The following is a 19635-nucleotide window of genomic DNA, read 5'->3' on the forward strand; positions in this document are numbered from 1 at the left end:
CAGGCGTGTCAAAGTGCTGACCACTGACACCACTATTCCACTTTGGACCGCCTGCCCTTGTGGAACCACACAGCCCAGCAATGGGTCATGCTGGGCTGTGTGGTTCCACAAGTGCAGGCGTGTCAAAGTGCTGACCACTGACACCACTATTCCACTTTGGACCGCCTGCCCTTGTGGAACCACACAGCCCATCAATGGGTCATGCTGGATTGTGTGGTTCCACAAATGTTCTTGGGAAAGGAATGAACATGACATCATTAGTGTCTTTACTTAATATGGATTTTTTCCCCCACAGATATCTACACAAGAAAAGAATGTAAAGAAGAACAAACACTACTTTTTTTGTTTTATTACATTTCATTTTTTATTCCAAAATAAAATACAATTATATTTCTTCAATAAATTTTTAAAATGAGAAGTTTTGTGTGGTTTTTCTTTAAATTATTAGTAAATAAAATGTAATATATGAGATGCAGTGGTATTGTGTTAGGTCGCCCATGGTACAGCAGGAGAACTGTCGTGTCCCTTTTCATCCATGATGATTCAAGCAACTTGGGAAGGATACTCCGCAAGACCTGTGGAAGAGAATAGTATGAGGTTCCAGCTATTGGTAATAGTGTCACCCTTCTATGGAAAAGACAAGGTACAAGCAACACTTTGACACAAGCAGGTTACAGCGGCCTTTGTCCCAAATGCAGCCCTCCGACACTTGAGAAACTACACATCCAAACATTCCCTGACGCAGCGTAAGCATCGGTGTCAGGGCATGATTGGATGTGCAGTTTTGCAAATGCCGGAGGGATGCACTTTGGACATGCCGGGGTTACTTGGTCAAGAGGGAGTTTTGGGCAATACATCTCACCTGAGGGGGTTTGTCTGCTAAATGTCGGAGGTTCTGGTCCACATCACAAGTAGGTCGCCCATGCCTTGGTACATCAGGGGAACTGTCATGTCTCTTCACATCCACACCATTTGGGAAGGATACGCCGCAAGATCTGTGGAAGAGAATAGTATGAGGTTCCAGCTATTGGTAATAGTGTCACCCTTCTATGGAAAAGACAAGGTACAAGCAACACTTTGACACAAGCAGGTTACAGCGGCCTTTGTCCCAAATGCAGCCCTCCGGCACTTGAGAAACTACACATCCAAACATTCCCTGACACAGCGTAAGCATTGCTGTCAGGGCATGATTGGATGTGCAGTTTTGCAAATGCCGGAGGGATGCACTTTGGACATGCCGGGGTTACTTGGTCAAGAGGGAGTTTTGGGCAATACATCTCACCTGAGGGGGGTTGTCTGCTACATGGCGGAGGTTCAGGTCCACATCACAAGTAGGTCGCCCATGGTACATCAGGGGAACTGTCGTGTCCCTTCACATCCACGCAACTTGGGAAGGATACTCCGCAAGACCTGTGGAAGAGAATAGTATGAGGTTCCGGGTATTTGTGTCATCCAAAGACAAGGTACAAGCAGGTTACATCAGCCTTTGTCCCAAATGCAACCCTCCGGCACTTGAGAAACTACACATCCAAACATTCCCTGATGCAGCGTAAGCATTGCTGTCAGGGCATGATTGGATGTGCAGTTTTGCAAATGCCAGAGGGATGCACTTTGGACATGCCGGGGTTACTTGGTCAAGAGGGAGTTTTGGGCAATACATCTCACCTGAGGGGGGTTGTGAGGGTGGTTCAGCGTCTCTGCAGCTGTGAAGAGAAAATGGCGCTGGTCAGAGCTGTGAGGGCTAAGCCACGCCGCCTTAATGGGGCGCTTCCGTCCCGCTTATTTTTATATATTTATACTGGCAGGGGTCTGTATTTAGTGCCCAGGCATTGTATGCTGTTATGCCAGTTGCTACTGAGGTTTTATGCTGCCCAGGGCGCCCTTCCTGCGCCCTGCACCCTGCAGTGCCGTTTTGTATGGGTACCTCAAAAGCCGTCACTGAAATCTTCTGCCGTCACTGAAGTCTTCTGATCTTCTTCTACTCACCCGGCTTCTGACTTCTGGCTCTGCAAGGGGGGTGACGGCGCGGCTTCGGGAACGAGCATCTAGGCGTACCTAGCGATCAGACCCTCTGGAGCTAATGGTGTCCAGTAGCCTAAGAAGCAGAGCCCTTAAACTCACAGAAGTAGGTCTGCTTCTCTCCCCTCAGTCCCACGATGCAGGGAGCCTGTTGCCAGCAGGTCTCCCTGAAAATAATAAACCTAACAAAAAGTCTTTTTTTCTGAGAAACTCTGGAGAGCTCCTCAGTGTGCATCCAGTCTCACTGGGCACAGAATCAAACTGGAGTCTGGAGGAGGGGCATAGAGGGAGGAGCCAGTTCACACCCCTTTTAAAGTCTTAAAGTGCCCATGTATCCTGCGGATCCCGTCTATACCCCATGGTTCTTGAAGCATCCCCAGCATCCTCTAGGACGTATGAGAAAAAACAAAACACCATAAACCTTAATAGAAATAACCTCAGAATAATGTTCCTTATAGATAATCTTCTGTATTGTAATTACAATTGTTCATTGTTTCTGCTGTAACAAATTTTGTAGCGAGTGGATAAACCAGTGGATTCCAAACTCGGTTCATGTTTTCCAGGTCACCCAGCAGGAGCACAGGTGTATTCATTACTCACTGGCCCATTTTAAAAGATCCACAGGTGGAGCTAATTATTTCTCTTACGTCCTAGAGGATACTGGGGTCCATTTAGTACCATGGGCTATAGACGTGTCCACTAGGAGCCATGGGCACTTTAAGAATTTGATAGTGTGGAAGTTTGAAGAGCCAAAAATCGGTACAGACCATAAAAAAGGTACTGCACTTGCCAAAAAGGTACAGTTGGAGGGTATGGGTAAGTATTAAAAAAGTGTTTATAGTGGTGTTGGCCCCCTCTGGACTCAGGTGCCCGTGTGCACTGACCCAGTGCCAGATTAAGGACCACATGGGCCTGGAGCTGAAATTTATGAAGGGCCTATTGTGTACCGCCGCAGGGGTTGTGACCAGCAACAGTGGGTTTGTGACTCATGCAGGGCCCGCCACACATTGGCCCTCATTCCGAGTTGTTAGCTCGCTAGCAGTTTTTAGCAGCCGTGCAAATGCTAAGCCGCCGCCCTCTGGGAGTGTATATTAGCTTAGCAGAAGTGCGAACGAAAGGATCGCAGAGCAGCAACAAAAAAAGATTGTGCAGTTTCTGAGCAGCTCCAGACCTACTCAGCGCTTGCGATCACTTCAGACTATTTAGTTCCTGTTTTGACGTCACGAACACGCCCTGCGTATGCCCAGCCACGCCTGCGTTACCCCAGGCACGCCTACGTTTGTATCTGACACGCCTGCGTTTTTCCACACACTCCCCGAAAACAGTCAGACACCACCCAGTTACCACCCAGAAACACCCACTTCCTGTCAATCACTCTGCGGTCAGTAGTGCGACTGAAAAGCGTCGCTAGACCTTGTGTGAAACTACATCGGCTGTTGTGAAAGTACGTCGCACATGCGCATTGCGGCACTTACACATGAGCAGAAGTGCCGCTTTTTTGACTAAACGCTGCGCTGCGACCGAAAACAGCTAGCAAACAACTTGGAATGACCACCATTGTTCTTTGCCTGAGTCAAAGCCATCCTGGGTCCTAGTGGTTCATTTACTAAAGGTTCTAAAAATGAAAATTGGTGATGTTGCCCATAGTAACCATTCAAATTCTGTCTATCGTTTCTCTAATGCATCCCAGATAAATGATAGTCAGAATCTGATTGGTTGCTATGGGCAACATCACCACTTTTCATTGTTAGAACCTTTAGTAAATGCCCCTAGTGTCTGCGTGCTGTAGCAGGTAAGCAGAGGCGCGGAATAACATTTGCTGATTACAGAGTATGGCACGTTTTAATTTTAAAGGCAACATTTTGGTTGCGACGCATCACTGCAGCTGTGTTGTGTATAATGATTTGTGCACTAAAGTGTGGTATTGTATTTATGGGATGCAGTCAGCATGTCAACAATTCCAATGTCAGAAGTTATGATGTCAACATTTTTGAAATGTCAGCATGGACTATGTCAGCTTCTGCAGAATATTGACATGTTCACAATGTCGGCATCAATGTTTCAGTCCCCTTCCGGACCATTTTCAAGACTGCCGATAATTAGTGCAGCCGATCTCAAGCCGACAAGTAAATGCCGGTACTTTCTGCTTTGTGAGCGGCTTGTGTGATTGTTGGTGGTCTTGAAATTGTTCCAGAACGGCATCAAAGCATTGACACTTTAGGTGAATATATAATTCATAGCCTTCGGTATCCGGTCTGTACGTCAGCCACACTTAGGTTGACAGTAATTAGGTCGACGTGCATTCGGTCGACATGGTCACTAGGTCGACATGGATAAAGGTCGACATGAGGGTTTTTTTAAATTATTTTTTAAACTTTTTCATATGTTACGATCCACGTGGACTACGACTGGGAATAGTAACCCGTGCGGTAGCTGAGCGAGGCACCTTGTCAGCCATGCGAGGGGACACGGTGCACTAACTGGGGTTCCCGGTCACTTTACGAAGAAAACGATAGCAATTTTTTAATTAAAACTCATGTCGACCTTTTTCCATGTCGACCTAATGACCGCGTCTACCTATTTCGGGTGTCGACCTAGTCGCTGTCTACTAATAGTGGTCAATATAAGTGTGGTCGACCCTATGATCCACACCCTAGCCCATGGGTCTTCAACCTGCGGCCCTCCAGCTGCTGTGGAACTATACATCCCAGCATGCCCTGCCTCAGTTTTAGCATGCCTTAATAGCAAAACTGTGGCAGGGCATGCTGGGATGTGTAGTTTCACAGCACCCGGAGGGCCGCAGGTTGAAAACCCATGCCCTAGCCTTTACTACAGCATGTGATGCAGGTTATACATTTTTCTGGTGGTAGTACACTTCCATTCTTTCTTCTCTCTCTCTCACTCTATATCTATCTATATCTATCTATGGGGGTCATTCCGAGTTGTTCGCTCGGTAAAAATCTTCGCATCGCAGCGATTTTCCACTTAATGCGCATGCGCAATGTCCGCACTGCGACTGCGCCAAGTAAATTTGCTATGCAGTTAGGATTTTTACTCACGGCATTTTCATCGTTCTGGCGATCGTAATGTGATTGACAGGAAATGGGTGTTACCGGGCGGAAACAGGCCGTTTTATGGGCGTGTGGGAAAAAACGCTACCATTTCCGGAAAAAACGCAGGAGTGGCCGGAGAAACGGGGGAGTGTCTGGGCGAACGCTGGGTGTGTTTGTGACGTCAAACCAGGAACGACAAGCAGTGAAATGATCGCAGATGCCGAGTAAGTCTGGAGCTACTCAGAAACTGTTACGAGGTGTGTAATTGCAATATTGCGAATACATCGTTCGCAATTTTAAGATGCTAAGATTCACTCCCAGTAGGCGGCGGCTTAGCATGAGCAAATCTGCTAAAATCCGCTTGCGAGCGAACAACTCGGAATGACCCCCTATATATACACGCTGTCAGGCCTGGTGCAAGCCGCTCAGCAGGGTCTGCAAAAGCAGGGAGGCGCCGGATGGGAGAGGCGCTCTCCTTGCTCTGTTTCTGTCGGCTGCCGCTGCGCCTATCACACTATGACAAACAGCGGCGCCAGCACCTTGAAGCGTGGCATCCAACATCCAACACCCGGCAAAATCAACCCCCCCCCCCCTCTTCGGCTGAGTGTGAGGGCAGTGACGATGAGGGGGAGTTAGAGGGAGGCTGAGGGCAGGGGCTCTGAATGGGGACTTACAGGGAGGGTGAAGGCAGGAACGCTGAGAGAGAGTTACAAGGAGGGTGAGGGCAGGGACGCTGAGGATGAGTTGGAGGGAGGGTGAGTGCAGGGACGCTGAGGGGGAGTTGGAGGGAGGGTGAGTGCAGGGACGCTGAGGGGGAGTTGGAGGGAGGGTGAGGGCAGGGACGCTGAGGGGGAGTTAGAGGGAGGCTGAGGGCAGGGGCTCTGAAGGGGGACTTACAAGGAAGGTGAGGGCAGGGACGCTGAGGGAGAGTTATAGGAAGGGTGAGGGCAGGGACGCTGAGGGGGAGTTGGAGGGAGGGTGAGGGCAGGGACGCTAAGAGGGAGGGACGCTTAGAGGGAGGGTAAATTGAAATGAAAAATTAAACAAGAACAACTATGGGTCTCACATATGCCTTGCAACAAAAGACTGTACACATTAATAACAAAACCCATATTTGTATAAACATAGTCAACATGGCACCCCACAACTGCTTACACAGTACCTAGTAAACGGCTGAGACATACCCCCAGAAGATTTACAGGATTTTCCTCCAGTTTCCCATCCCATAGCAGGAGGTGCAGAGCCGACGGCAGGTAGTAAATGTCCATCTAACGAGAGTGATCAAACAGGGGGACGGGGCCAAATGCCAAAATCTTCCCAGTGAGGAGCCTTGGCCAATCCGCACCTAGGATGTTAACTGGTCCGTGCCTATTCTCTGTCACCTTTGCTCCAGGGCAGTGGGGATTGGGAGCCACATCCGGGAATACAGGCAGCTCCCAGGGCTGTAGTGTGCTGCTGCCGCTGTGCTGTCCGTGCGGTACGGTGCCCTGGGCCTGCTGCCCTGAGCGCCGGCACTGGATGCTCATCATTTTCCGTGGGTGCTACCGGGCCCGAGCATCCACGGAATCGGCACCTATGCCCTACACACACACACACACACACACACACACACACACACACACACACACACACACACACACACACACACACACACACACAGCCTGTCCCCCCCCCCAGTCCCTACACACACACACACACACACACGCAGCCTGCCTCCCCCCCAGTCCCTACACACACACACACACACACACACACACACACACACACACACACACACACACACACACACACAGCCTGTTCCCCCCCAGTCCCTACACACACACACACACACACACACACACACACACACACACACACACACACACACAGCCTGTTCCCCCCCAGTCCCTACACACACACACACACACACACACACACACACACACACACACACACACACACACACACACACACAGCCTGCCCCCCCCAGTCCCTATACACACACACACACACACACACACACACACACACACACACACACACACACATACACAGCCTGTCGTCCCTACACACACATACACAGCCTGTTCCCCCCAGTCCCTATACACACACAGTCCCCCCCAGTCCCTACACACACACATACACTGCCTGTTCCTCCCCCCCAGTCCCTACACACACACACACACACACACACACACACACACACACACACACACACACACACACACACACACACACACACATGTTCCCCCAGTCCCTATACACACACAGTCCCCCCCAGTCCCTACACACACACACACATACACTGCCTGTTCCTCCCCCCCAGTCCCTACACACACACACACACACACACACACACACACACACACACACACACACACACACACACACACACACACACACACACCCTGTTCCCCCAGTCCCTACACACACACACACAGCCTGTTCCCCCAGTCCCTACACACACACACACACACACACACACACACACACACACACACACACACACACAGTCTGTTCCCCCCAGTCCCTACACACACTCTGTTCACCCCCCCCCCCAGTCCCTACACATACACAGCCTGTCCCCCTCCCCAGTCCCTACACACACACACATACACAGCTTGCCCCCCCCCCCCCCCGTCCCTACACACACACAGCCTGTTCCCCCCTCCCCATACACACAAAGCCAGCCTACCCCCTCCAGGCACCATACTACGTATGCACACACACACACTGCTCGCCCCCAACCCACCCCGTTACTGAGCAAGCGGGACACAGAAGAAGAAAGCAGGGGTGCATAAAGACAGACCAGGCACAGTCGGGGGCGTGGCCTAATCACGGGTCCGTGACCACGCCCCTTTGAGAGGAAAAATCCTAACATTCAGCAAGCAGCAGGAGCCGGCCTCGGCAGAGAAAGTCACCCGACTTCCAGGCAGGCAAGTCCGCTGCTAGCTGCTGCTGTCTTGCACGCTGGCCGGCGCTTGTGCCTTATCTCAAGGGGGCGGGACATCAGACGGCTACTGAACAGGAAAACATTTTTTTCCTGTTTCCATCTGCAGGGGATCCTGTGGGCCTATTTTGAAGAGGGGGCCTGGAGCTGCAGCTCCATCCGCCCCATTGTTAATCCGGCCCTGCACTGACCCACTGCACCTAATATAGATACGCCAGTGATCTCAGTGATAACAGCCTACAATGACAGGAATTAAAACATCATTGCTGCAAAGCAAAACCAAATGGCAATAGCTATTCAGGAATGACGCAGCAAGCCCTGAGGCTAATATGAGAGAGGATCAGGGACGTGCAGTCAGGGGAGGTAGTGCCTCCCCTGCCATAAATGCACAGTTGCCTACCCTCCCTCATTCTGCAGGAGACTCCCTGAAACAGCAGCAATCTCCCTGACTCCCTGAATAGTCCAGCAATCTCCCTGATTATACCTTATCCACATTATGTAGCTGTTACATTCTTGGGGGGGAAAAAGAAATCAGAGATAAATACATTCAAATGGATTCATCAGTGCCGTTTCCCTGCATTGGTTATAAGGCACAGATCCCTATGGCTACATGCATTTTAAATAAGGTTTCTTGTGGCCACTTATGCTGCATTCACACCGCAAATGTGTACTTACCGGGTGGGATCCGGCATTTGCGCTCCGTTGCAGGCTTCCCGACCCGGCAATATACCGGGTCGGTTGCCATGACAACGGAGGCCGCAGCAGCAGCAGGGGCGGGGGTGGAGGCGGCGTCGGGAGATGAGCTCATCTCCAGCGCCGCCTCTCCCTATCTTGTGAATGGGAACCGTGTCGCATCGACACGGCTCTCATTCACACCGCACCTGACCCGGTAATCAACCCGGGTAAAACCCTTCTTTTTTACTGGGTTGATTTACCGGGTCAGGCGACCCGCTAAATCACCCAGTGTGCTTTCACATCGCACACTGACCCGGTTCGACACGGCAATATGCCGTGTCGGTACCGGGTTATTTGTGCGATGTGAAAGGGGTCTTTCAGTATATGGAACCTCTTGTAAAACACAATACACAAACAAATCCTGCAAAGTATCAGTGTCTTTTCTTCAACAAATATATATTACTAAGTTTGGGCCTCATTCACATTTGGATGTAAGTCATTTTCATAACACGCCTCTCCGATGTAGCAGTACGCGTCGGCGCTTTTAGTTGTTACTTTCACAATCTCCCTGAAATGCTTTTTCAAAAGTAGGCAAGCATGCATAAATGATTAGAATAATATAAAGAAGATACTTATGACACATATTCTGTGTCCTAAGTATCTTCTTTAAATTATTCTAATTATTTTAATAAATTTAATTAGATTGGGAGGCACCGATAGCAGTGCCTCCCGTAGATACTGGGAACGGGGATAGAGCGGGGGGCGGGGCTAAACTCTGGGCTGAAAAAGCCCATTGAAAATAGCAGGGAAAGCGGCACTAGTATAAGTGCCTCGATGACAGGGGCACCATGCCCTGTCAGCGAGGCAGATGTGATTGGACAGCGGATCCAGTGCTGGATCCGCTGGTCCAATCACCCATAGGCAGCGGAGGGACAAGACGGATGAAAATAATTACGGCACTTCTTCTACCTCCCCTCGCTGCTGCTGGTGGCCGGGAAGCCCGACAGTAGCTGCAGCCAGTGTAATTTAGTACGTTCGCCGCAGCAGCCGCCTCCGTTACACAGCACTGAAAGCGAGAGGCTTGCTGCTGCCATGTAGGGGGAGCAGCTCCTCTCAGTTGGCTCTCATGGTGCGGCCGCGGCGTGAGGGGTGAAATGTGGATGGTAGCTGCGCCGGCACTGTCTTCACTCCCCACAGCCCTGCAGCAGTATATCCCCAGGGGCGAGCGGGTGGCGGTATTCAGGTGTTCAGTTATAATAATATTGTGCTCCTTGACCTGCGTGAGTGCAGGGGGTGGGGGGGGGGGGGGTTTGATGCAGGGACGTGCAGTCAGGGGAGGCAGGGGAGGCAGTGCCTCCCCTGTCATAATGATTAAGATAATACTAAGAAGATGCATATGACACATATTCTGTGTCATATGTATCTTCTTTATATTATTCTTTACATTTCTCCCCTCTCTATGTATTTGGGAGGCACCGATCGTGGTGCCTCCCGTTGTCACTGCGGAAAGTATGGGGAGCGGGGGGCGGGCACGGGCGGGGACTAGCCTTGGGCTGTAAAAGCCCATTGAAAATATTTGGGAAAGCGGCACCATTAGTGGTGCCGCTTTCATACAGGGACGTGCTTTCAACCTATGAAAGCACGTCCCTGTCAGTGAGGCCACAGTGATTGGCCAGCGGATCCGTCCCTGGATCCGCTGTCAATCACTGTGTGGGCGACGCGGGGGAGGAGGTGCGGGCGGCGGGATGCGGCGATGGTGCGGGCGGCGGGATGCGGTGGTGGAGCGAGCGTCGGCGGTGCGTGTTGCGGCGGTGGTGCGGCGGCGGAAATTACCTTTATTCTGCAGAGTTTGGCAGCGGAGCGGTTCCAGTTTCAAAAATGGCGCCTCAGCGTCATTTTTGAAATTCAAGATGGCCGCTGCGAGCCAATCACGGCTCGCCGCGTCATCGCCTCGCCCCCGCCGGCTGACTTATATAAGTCAGCGCGAGGCGGAGGAGAGTCAGTCCGACGGCGGAGGAGGAGCAGTGAAGAGCTCCTGAAGAATGAAGACGCCGGAAGTCCTGGCTGGGCGGCGGCTATGCAAAAGAGCTTAGCAGCCGCCGCCCACCAGGTGAAGACGCTGGAAGCCCTGGGGGGGTGGCGCCCCCCCAGGTGAAGACGCCGGAAGCCCTGGGAAGGCGGCGGCCACGCAAAAGAGCTTAAAGGCCGCCGCCCCCAGGTGAAGACCCAGTTTAATAAAGTTTATTTTCAAGATAGTGTGGTGTTTTTATTTTAATATTTTCTTTACAGGTGGACTACAGGTGCCAGCGGGCACTTTATGTCCGGGCATGCTGGCACTTGTGGTTCTCCAAGTGCCAGCATGCTGGGGCAGGCTTGCTGGGACCTGTAGGCTACCTGTAAAGAACAATATTACTATTCTTTGCAGGTGGACTACAGGTGCCAGCAGGCCCTTTGTGTCCGGGCATGCTGGCACTTGTGGTTCTCCAAGTGCCAGCATGCTGGGGCAGGCTTGCTGGGACCTGTAGGCCACCTGTAAAGAACAATATTAACACACAATGAACCCCGCACCCACCGCCACCAGGGGTGCGGGGCATAGCACTGGGCTATCAGCCCAGTGCTGGTTACTGCTCGGGAGGGGGGACCCCATTTTTATTTTTTGGGGTTCCCACTTTCCGAGTAATTCCAACCCTGGGCTGACTGGCTGGGGGGCAGATTAATGTAATGGCAGGGGGACCCCACACTGAGTGTCTCCCCTGCTATGGCATTACTCCCCCTAGCTGGTTCTGCCTAGTGCTGGTTTTACTGGTGTGTTGGGGGACCACACTTTTTTTTTTTCAGGTGGGGGAGGGGGAGGGCTTCTTAGCTGCCAGTGCCTCCCCAACCAGTGACCTCACCGCACGTCACTGGTTTGATGGTGCCCTTGCTAAATATGATGCTTCTTTATGGGTGGGGGTGAGGTTGTGTTAGCCACCAGTTAGTATTTTATTTTATAACAGACGCCTCTCTTCATTTTTATTCCCCCTGTACGAAGCAAATGAGGAGGACAGGCGTCTGCTGTAAAATAAAATAACAGACGCCTCTCTTTATGCATCTGGGTTCTAGTCCCAAAACCCCACCAGCACCCAGATGCATATGTTAATTATTATAATACTAGCACCAACATGCGTGCAGGCTCCACCCACACCATCCTGCACAGGATCTCCCCCCCCCCGGACTGCCCCCCCTTCCTCCACGGACTGTGCCTCCTACAGTTAGGTGACTCGACCACCCGGTCTTTGCCCACCATCCCCGATGGATTGCTGTCTGCACATGGGTGACTCGGCCGGGACCCCATCCAAGCTGTGGCACATGCCTGGGCGTCTAGCAGGAGAAACGTCTCGCCCTCCACACAGAGACCACCAGGTATCTGCTCTCCCCTGCATCTCACAGCTCTGAGTGCTCAGTCTTTCTGCTGCTGATAAACCTGTCTCTCTCACCATGTCTCTCTCTCTTACCATGTCGCTCTCGCCATGTCTCTCTCTCTCTTGCTATGTCTCTCTCGCTATGTCTACTCTCGCTCTCACCATGTCTCTCTCACTCTTGCCATGTCTCTCTCACTCTCGCCATGTCTCTCTCACTCTCGCCATGTCTCTCTCTCGCCATGTTTCTCTCACTCTCGCCATGTCTCTCTCTCTCGCCATGTCTCTCTCACTCTCGCCATGTCTCTCTCTTTCACTGTCTCTCCCTCTCGTAATTCCTCTCTCTTGTCATGTGTTTCTATCTCACTCTCTCACCATGTATCTCTCTCCCTCCCTATGTCTTTCTTTCTCTTCCTCCCTTCCCATGTGTCTCCCTCCCCCGATGTCTCTTTTTCTCTTTCTCCCTTTCCATGTCTCTCTCTCTCCCTCCCCACAGCTATCTTTCTCCCTTCCCATCTCTCTCTCTCTCTCTCTCTCTCTCTCTCTCTCTCTTTGCCCCCTGCTCTGGTTCTGTGTGCTCTCTCTCTGTTGCTCATATATATATATATATATATATATACAAGTTGGTAGAAAGGCTGCACTCAATAGGGACAGGAACAGCAGCGGAAAATGAAGAGACTAAGCCCTTAGATCAAGTTAACGTTTCAGTTGTGTTTAACTTTAGTCAGAACCCCGAAAGTTAAATACAACTGAAACGTTAACTTGATCTAAGGGCTTAGTCTCTTAATTTTCCGCTGCTGTTCCTGTCCCTATTGAGTGCCGCCTTTCTACCAACTTTTACATTTGCATCCAGCACGAGAAGGCACCGGGGCGATCATGAAGGAGGTTTCAGTGCCGGTAGTATGGAAACCCCCCTTTTAAAATCCTGCATTTGCCCCTGGTCCCCCGTCCTCCCACTGGGGGCAGAGCCAAGTGCAGCTGCGCGTGGTGATCCCCTTGCGGGTTCGCTGTGCTTTGGGCCCGGTGGCGAGCTTTGCTTTGCTCGCCACACTATTATATTCCCCCTCAGGTGGTGGCGTGGACCACCACCCACGTAAGAATACAGGCCTTTGGTCGGGATTTCAACAGCATTTCCCCTGCTGTTGGGATTCCAGTGTCGGTATTTCGACCGACGGGATCCCATCGTTCGGGAAATTAACTGCATCCACTCAGACGATGCAGCATTTTTTCCCATTTAGATTGCAAGCCGGACTCCAATGTGTGAGGGCCTCTGGGAGGGGGTAATTCTGAGTTGATCGCAGCAGCAAGTTTGTTAGCAATTGGGCAAAACCATGTGCACTGCAGGGGGGGCAGATATAACATTTGCAGAGAGAGTTAGATTTGGGTGGGTTATATTGTTTCTGTGCAGGGTAAATACTGACTGCTTTATTTTTACACTGCAATTTAGATTTCAGTTTGAACACGCCACACCCAAATCTAACTCTCTCTGCACATGTTACATCTGGCCACATGCAGTGCACATGTTACATCTGCTCCACCTGCAGTGCACATGGGTGGTCATTCCGAGTTGTTCGCTGGGTAATTTTCTTCGCATCGCAGCGATTTTCCGCTGATTGCGCATGCGCAATGTTCGCACTGCGACTGCGCCAAGTAAATTTGCTATGCAGTTAGGAATTTTACTCACGGCATTACGAGGTTTTTTCTTCGTTCTGGTGATCGTAATGTGATTGACAGGAAGTGGGTGTTTCTGGGCGGAAACTGGCCGTTTTATGTGTGTGTGTGAAAAAACGCTACCGTTTCTGGGAAAAACGCGGGAGTGGCTGGAGAAACGGGGGAGTGTCTGGGCGAACGCTGGGTGTGTTTGTGACGTCAAACCAGGAACGAAACTGACTGAACTGATCGCAGATGCCGAGTAAGTGTGGAGCTACTCAGAAACTGCTAAGAACTGTTTATCCGCAATTCTGCTAATCTTTCGTTCGCAATTTTACTATACTAAGATTCACTCCCAGTAGGCGGCGGCTTAGCGAACAACTCGGAATGAGGGCTATGGTTTTACCCAACTGCTAACAAATTTGATGCTGCGATCAGCTCAGAATTAGGCCCGGAGCCCACTCCATTCACCCCCATCCTATATTCTGGACCTGAGGATGAGGCTTCACTTGGTGCCTCCCCAGCCATTGACCTCACCGCACGTCACTGGAGAGGATGGGTATCGGGGACAACGTGAACGTAACGCGCGGACACAGATGCTTCTACATTACACGGGTATAGTCAGGGCCGGATTAACAATGGGGCGGATGGAGCTGCAGCTCCAGGCCCCCCATTGAAAATAGGCCTACAGGATCTCATGCAATGCAGCCAGTGTTAACAGTAAAAAAAACTCTGGCTGCATAGCGTTGTCCCCACAGAGGCCTGCACTTACCCCTCCACTGGTCCGGCTGCCGTGATCGGAGCTCAACCCCGATCAGGCAGCGTATGGTAACAGCACCCCGTGCAGCCAGTATCCCTGATGCTGCAGCCTGTGCTGGTGCTCGGTGGCTATGGCTGGTCTCAGGGTTGATTCTATTTCGGAGTGGGAGAAGGGACCTTCTGACGTTTCAAGGGTAAAAGGTCCCTTAGGCCACTTGGATCTAGCATCAACCCTGGTCTCAGTGGGCTGTGCAGCACTTCCTGATACTGCAAGCCCCACCCACTGCATGACATCGTGCAGGGGGCGGGGTCAGGACTCGACACTGCTGCCATCCATCCATGTAACACACTACTTTACTGAGCAGAGGCAGGAAAAGGTAAGAGAGAGAGAGAGAGAGAGAGAGAGAGAGAGAGAGAGAGAGAGAGAGAGAGAGAGAGAGAGAGAGAGAGAAGTAACATGGGAGGGAAAGTGAAAGGTGGAATGTAAGGAAGGAGTGCAGTTGAGGAACAGTAATGCACCTGAGACAGACAGGTAGGTGATTAAGGTATGTTAGAAAAGTAAAGAAAGATACTCTGAGAGATTAGAAAAGAAGACAAGCATGTGATATCAGAGATTCAGAGATAGGCAGTTTTTGACCCAGTTTTTAAAAAGGAGTGCAGGACGTGCAGTGCAGTCAGTCTCTCACCGCTGGCAGCAATCTTATCCAATCGCTGCCTGAGACCAACGTCCTCCCCTCTCTGCCCACCAACGCATAGCATAACGCTCTACAATTTAAATCAGGTGTGAATATGTGTGCGTCGGGGGAGTTGGTGTGACCTGAGCACATATTGCTTCCCTTTGTCCCACACAGCATCTGTATCTGACCCGCACTGTATCCACCCCACACTGTATCCCACCCATACTGTGTCATACCCGCACTGTATCCCACCCGCACTGTATCCATCCCTCACTGTATCCCATCTGCACTGTATCCCACCCACACTGTGTCCTACCTGCACTGTATCCATCCCACACTGTATCCCACCCGCACTCTTTCCCACCCACACTGTGTCCTACCCGCACTGTATCCATCCCACACTGTATCAATCCCACATTGTATCCCACCCGCACTGTATCCCTCCTGCACTGTACTAGTGATGTGCGTTTAAGCTCCGCCTCCCGGTGATGTCATCTGTCAGTCACCGGGAGGGCAGCGGAGTATGACAAGGGGGCGTGGCCTAGCGGCACATGCTATCCGCGGCTGCAGCCCATGATGTCGGGACCTATTCAGGTACCAGGCGTCCAAGGGTAAGGATGTTTTATTTCTGTAGCTGGGACGGGAGGAGGAATGTCCCGAGGTACACTTGGTCTGGAAGTGAGAGTGCGGGGGAGGAGGTGCGTGGCATTGCCATGAGAGCACTAGCAGATTAAAGGGGAAAATCCCTGTAAATCCAGGGCTCCTCTACAAATTGCCCCTTTGTATATACAAGAGGGGTGTCCCCCCACCCATCGCATCACACTGTAAAGAAGCCCCTGTTTGTATACAAGAGGGCAAGTTGTTGGACCCTCTCACAGCAAAATGTCCATGCTGTCAACCCATTTATGAAGATGGGTCCTGGCACAGTCACAAAAAGATGGAGTGGGCAGTGCGGTGAGCCGAACCCACTGCCAGGAAACAGATCCCAGAGGTAATCGAGGATGGCAGATGATGCAGGAAGAGCTGCTCAAGAGGCTGTTGTGAACGTGAATGCGCAGGTGCAGCAGGTCAGTGTACCCATCCAGTCTCAGCCCCTTCTCCAGCTCAGTGTCCCCACCATTACTGATCCCCTTCCCAGTGTCTCCCTGCCTTCCCTCCCCAAACAGCCCACTGCACCCATCTCCATGCTCTCCCACCTAGAACCCTCAGTCCAGTCCAGTGGCGGGCTGGCCAGAGGGGCAGAGTGCCAGGTGCCCCCTGGGCTGTGCAATCGCCACGGGACGCAGCCTACTCCATTGCAAAAGGGCACAGGTGGTCCAGTGTGCGCGGCGGCAGCCATGTGGGCTCTCTTACTGTGTGTCCTACAGGGCTACGGAAGCCCTGTAGGACACAATTAAAAGATACGCAATCTGTGATACGGCTTTGCGCTGCTGCGCATAGGCGGCCATATCACACAAGGGGACTGTTTGCTATGGCTCTGTGTACTGAACAGCAAGTGGCGGGGGGCGGTGGCAGCAGGAGTGAGGTTCTGACTGTGCACAGTATATTAGTGACACAGCCACCGTCCTGCTAGCGGCCTTGTCACCCTGACCCAGCCTTCACAGATTACATAGGTGACCAAGCCCCCATTGCTCATTAATACGCCCCCAGCAGGGTTAGGGGTAGTGTGTGTGGGGAGCAGGTGCAGGGTAGGGAGTGGTGTAGTGTGTACGGGGAGCGGGTGCAGGGTTAGGGGTAGTGTGTACGGGGAGCTGGTACAGGATTAAGGGTAGAGTTGTGTGTACGGGGAGCGGGTGCAGGGTTAGCGGTAGTGTAGTGTACGGGGAGCGGGAGTAGGATTATGGGTAGTGTAGTGTGTACGGGGAGCGGATGCAGGGTTAGGGGTAGTGTAATGTGTACGGGGAGCGGGTGCAGGGTTAGCAGTAGTATAGTGTGTGTGGGGAGCGGGTGCAGAGTTAGCGGTAGTATAGTGTGTACGGGAAGCGGGGGCACGGTTAGCAGTAGTATAGTGTGTGTGGGAAGCGGGTGCAGAGTTAGGGGTAGTGTGTACGGGGAGCTGTGGTGCAGGGTTAGGGCTAGTGTAGTGTGTACGGGGAGCGGGTGCAGGATTAGGGGCAGTGTAGTGTGTACAGGGAGTGGGTGCAGGGTTAGGGGTAGTGTAGTGTGTACGGGGAGCGGGAGCAGGATTATGGGTAGTGTAGTGTGTATGGGGAGCGGATGCAGGGTTAGGGGTAGTGTAATGTGTACGGGGAGCGGGTGCAGGGTTAGCAGTAGTATAGCGTGTGTGGGGAGCGGGTGTAGGGTTAGCGGTAGTATAGTGTGTACGGGGAGCAGGTGTAGGGTTAGGGGTAGTGTAGTGTGTACGGGGAGCGGGAGTAGGATTTTGGGTAGTGTAATGTGTACGAGGAGCGGGTGCAGGGTTAGCAGTAGTATAGTGTGTGTGGGGAGCGGGTGCAGAGTTAGCGGTAGTATAGTGTGTACGGGGAGCGGGTGCAGGGTTAGCAGTAGTATAGTGTGTGTGGGAAGCGGGTGCAGAGTTAGGGGTAGTGTGTACGGGGAGCTGGTGCAGGGTTAGGTGTAGTGCAGTGTGTACGGGGAGCGGGTGCAGAGTTAGGGGTAGTGTGTACGGGGAGCTGGTGCAGGGTTAGGGGTAGTGTAGTGTGTACGGGGAGCGGGTGCAGGATTAGGGGTAGTGTAGTGTGTACAGGGAGGGAGTGGGTGCAGGGTTAGGAGTAGTGTAGTGTGTACGGGGAGCGGGAGCAGGATTATGGGTAGTGTGTGTATGGGGAGCGGATGCAGGGTTAGGGGTAGTGTAATGTGTACGGGGAGCGGGTGCAGGGTTAGCAGTAGTATAGTGTGTGTGGGGAGCGGGTGTAGGGTTAGCGGTAGTATAGTGTGTACGGGGAGCAGGTGTGGGGTTAGGGGTAGTGTAGTGTGTACGGGGAGCGGGTGTAGGGTTAGCGCTAGTATAGTATGTGCGGGGAGCGGGTGCAGGATATTAGGGGTAGTGTAGTGTGTGCGGGGAGCGGATTAGGGGTAGTGTATTGTGTGCGGGGAACGGGTACAGGGTTAGGGGTAGTATAGTGTGTACGGGGAGCGGGTGCAGGGTTAGCGGTAGTATAGTGTGTGCGGGGAAAGGGTGTAGGGTTAGGGGTAGTGTAGTGGGTACGGGGAGCGGGTGCAGGATTCGGGGTAGTGTAGTGTGTACGGGGAGCGGGTGCAGGGTTAGTATAGTGTGTATGGGCAGCGGGTGCGAGATTAGGGGTAGTGTAGTGTGTAAGGGGAGCGGGTGCAGGGTTAGGGTAGTATAGTGTGTACGGGGAGTGGGTGCAGGGTTAGGGGTAGTGTAGTGTTTAAGCAAAGAGAAGAAAAAAGAAAGACTCTGTGTTGGGGCACGCTTAGAAATTTGAAATAAGTTTATTAAAACTTAACATTTAATTGGTAATGAATAAAAGTAATGAGGAGTTTGATACAAAAAAATTGTTCAAGAACACAAAGTAAACATATGTATTGACAGAAATCAGGATAAGCCTGATACAAAATTATGGGCACCTGTGGTGAAAAATATACTGAAAAACATAAAAAATTACAAAAAAATTGATTAATATTATTAAGGTGCCTGAGTTAATCAAAATTCAAAATTAGGGTAGAGGTAAATGATATGTACATATAATCACCGCAGTGATAATTGTAGGTAAGCACCTAATCTAAAAACCTCATGGGAATAGATGAGAGGCACCAAAGGTTCATAATTGAAATGTCAAATGACTAAGGGTAATCACCTGGTAGAGATTCTGTTTGCTAAAAGGCTAGATCCTTATAGATAACAAAGCATTTAAGAGAAAAGTATGATTATTAAAGATACACAAAAGCATTGATAAATAAGCCTAAGGGCAAAGCCAAATGTAGATAAATAGAGGGTTTGCGGGAAAGTTGGATAAGGAATAGGTAAGTTCAGAAGTTGCTCTAACACTTCTGCTGTTTGTGATCAGAGGTCACAATCTTACTGCACCTGATATTCCCAAGGGGTCACCCTACTAGGTACTGATCAGGCTTATCAGCGCTTAGCTTCCAAGGTCGGATGAGATTGGGCGTTGCTGCTGAAATATGGCAGTAGTGTAGTGTGTAAGGGGAGCGGGTGCAGGGTTAGTATAGTGTGTACGGGGAGCGGGTGCAGGGTTAGGGGTAGTATAGTGTACGAGGAGCGGGTGCAGGGTTAAGGGTAGTGTAGTGTGTGCGGGGAGCGGGTGCAGGGTTAGCGGTAGTATAGTGTGTGCGGGGAAAAGGTGTAGGGTTAGGGGTAGTGTAGTGTGTACGGGGAGCGGGTGCAGGATTAGGGGTAGTGTAGTGTGTACGGGGAGCGGGTGCAGGGTTAGGGGTAGTATAGTGTGTATGGGGAGAGGGTGCGGGATTAGGGGCAGTGTAGTGTGTAAGGGGAGCGGGTGCAGGGTTAGTATAGTGTGTACGGGGAGCGG

General features: G+C 51.5%; 1 long non-coding RNA gene and 1 pseudogene across 1 annotated transcript; both read right to left on the reverse strand.

Moving 5' to 3' along the window:
• Positions 1–433: 433 nt before the first annotated feature.
• LOC135070796 (uncharacterized) lies at positions 434–1526 on the reverse strand. Its single transcript, XR_010256999.1, has 3 exons — positions 1283–1526; positions 863–995; positions 434–575 (listed from the first exon to the last, which is right to left on the reverse strand). It is a non-coding gene; the product is annotated as an uncharacterized LOC135070796 (long non-coding RNA).
• A 17634-nt stretch (positions 1527–19160) lies between these two features.
• Positions 19161–19279, reverse strand: LOC134936020 (5S ribosomal RNA; annotated as a pseudogene).
• Positions 19280–19635: the final 356 nt, after the last annotated feature.

This window comes from Pseudophryne corroboree, chromosome 1, assembly GCF_028390025.1.
Source record: "Pseudophryne corroboree isolate aPseCor3 chromosome 1, aPseCor3.hap2, whole genome shotgun sequence".
Lineage (NCBI taxonomy): Eukaryota > Metazoa > Chordata > Amphibia > Anura > Myobatrachidae > Pseudophryne > Pseudophryne corroboree.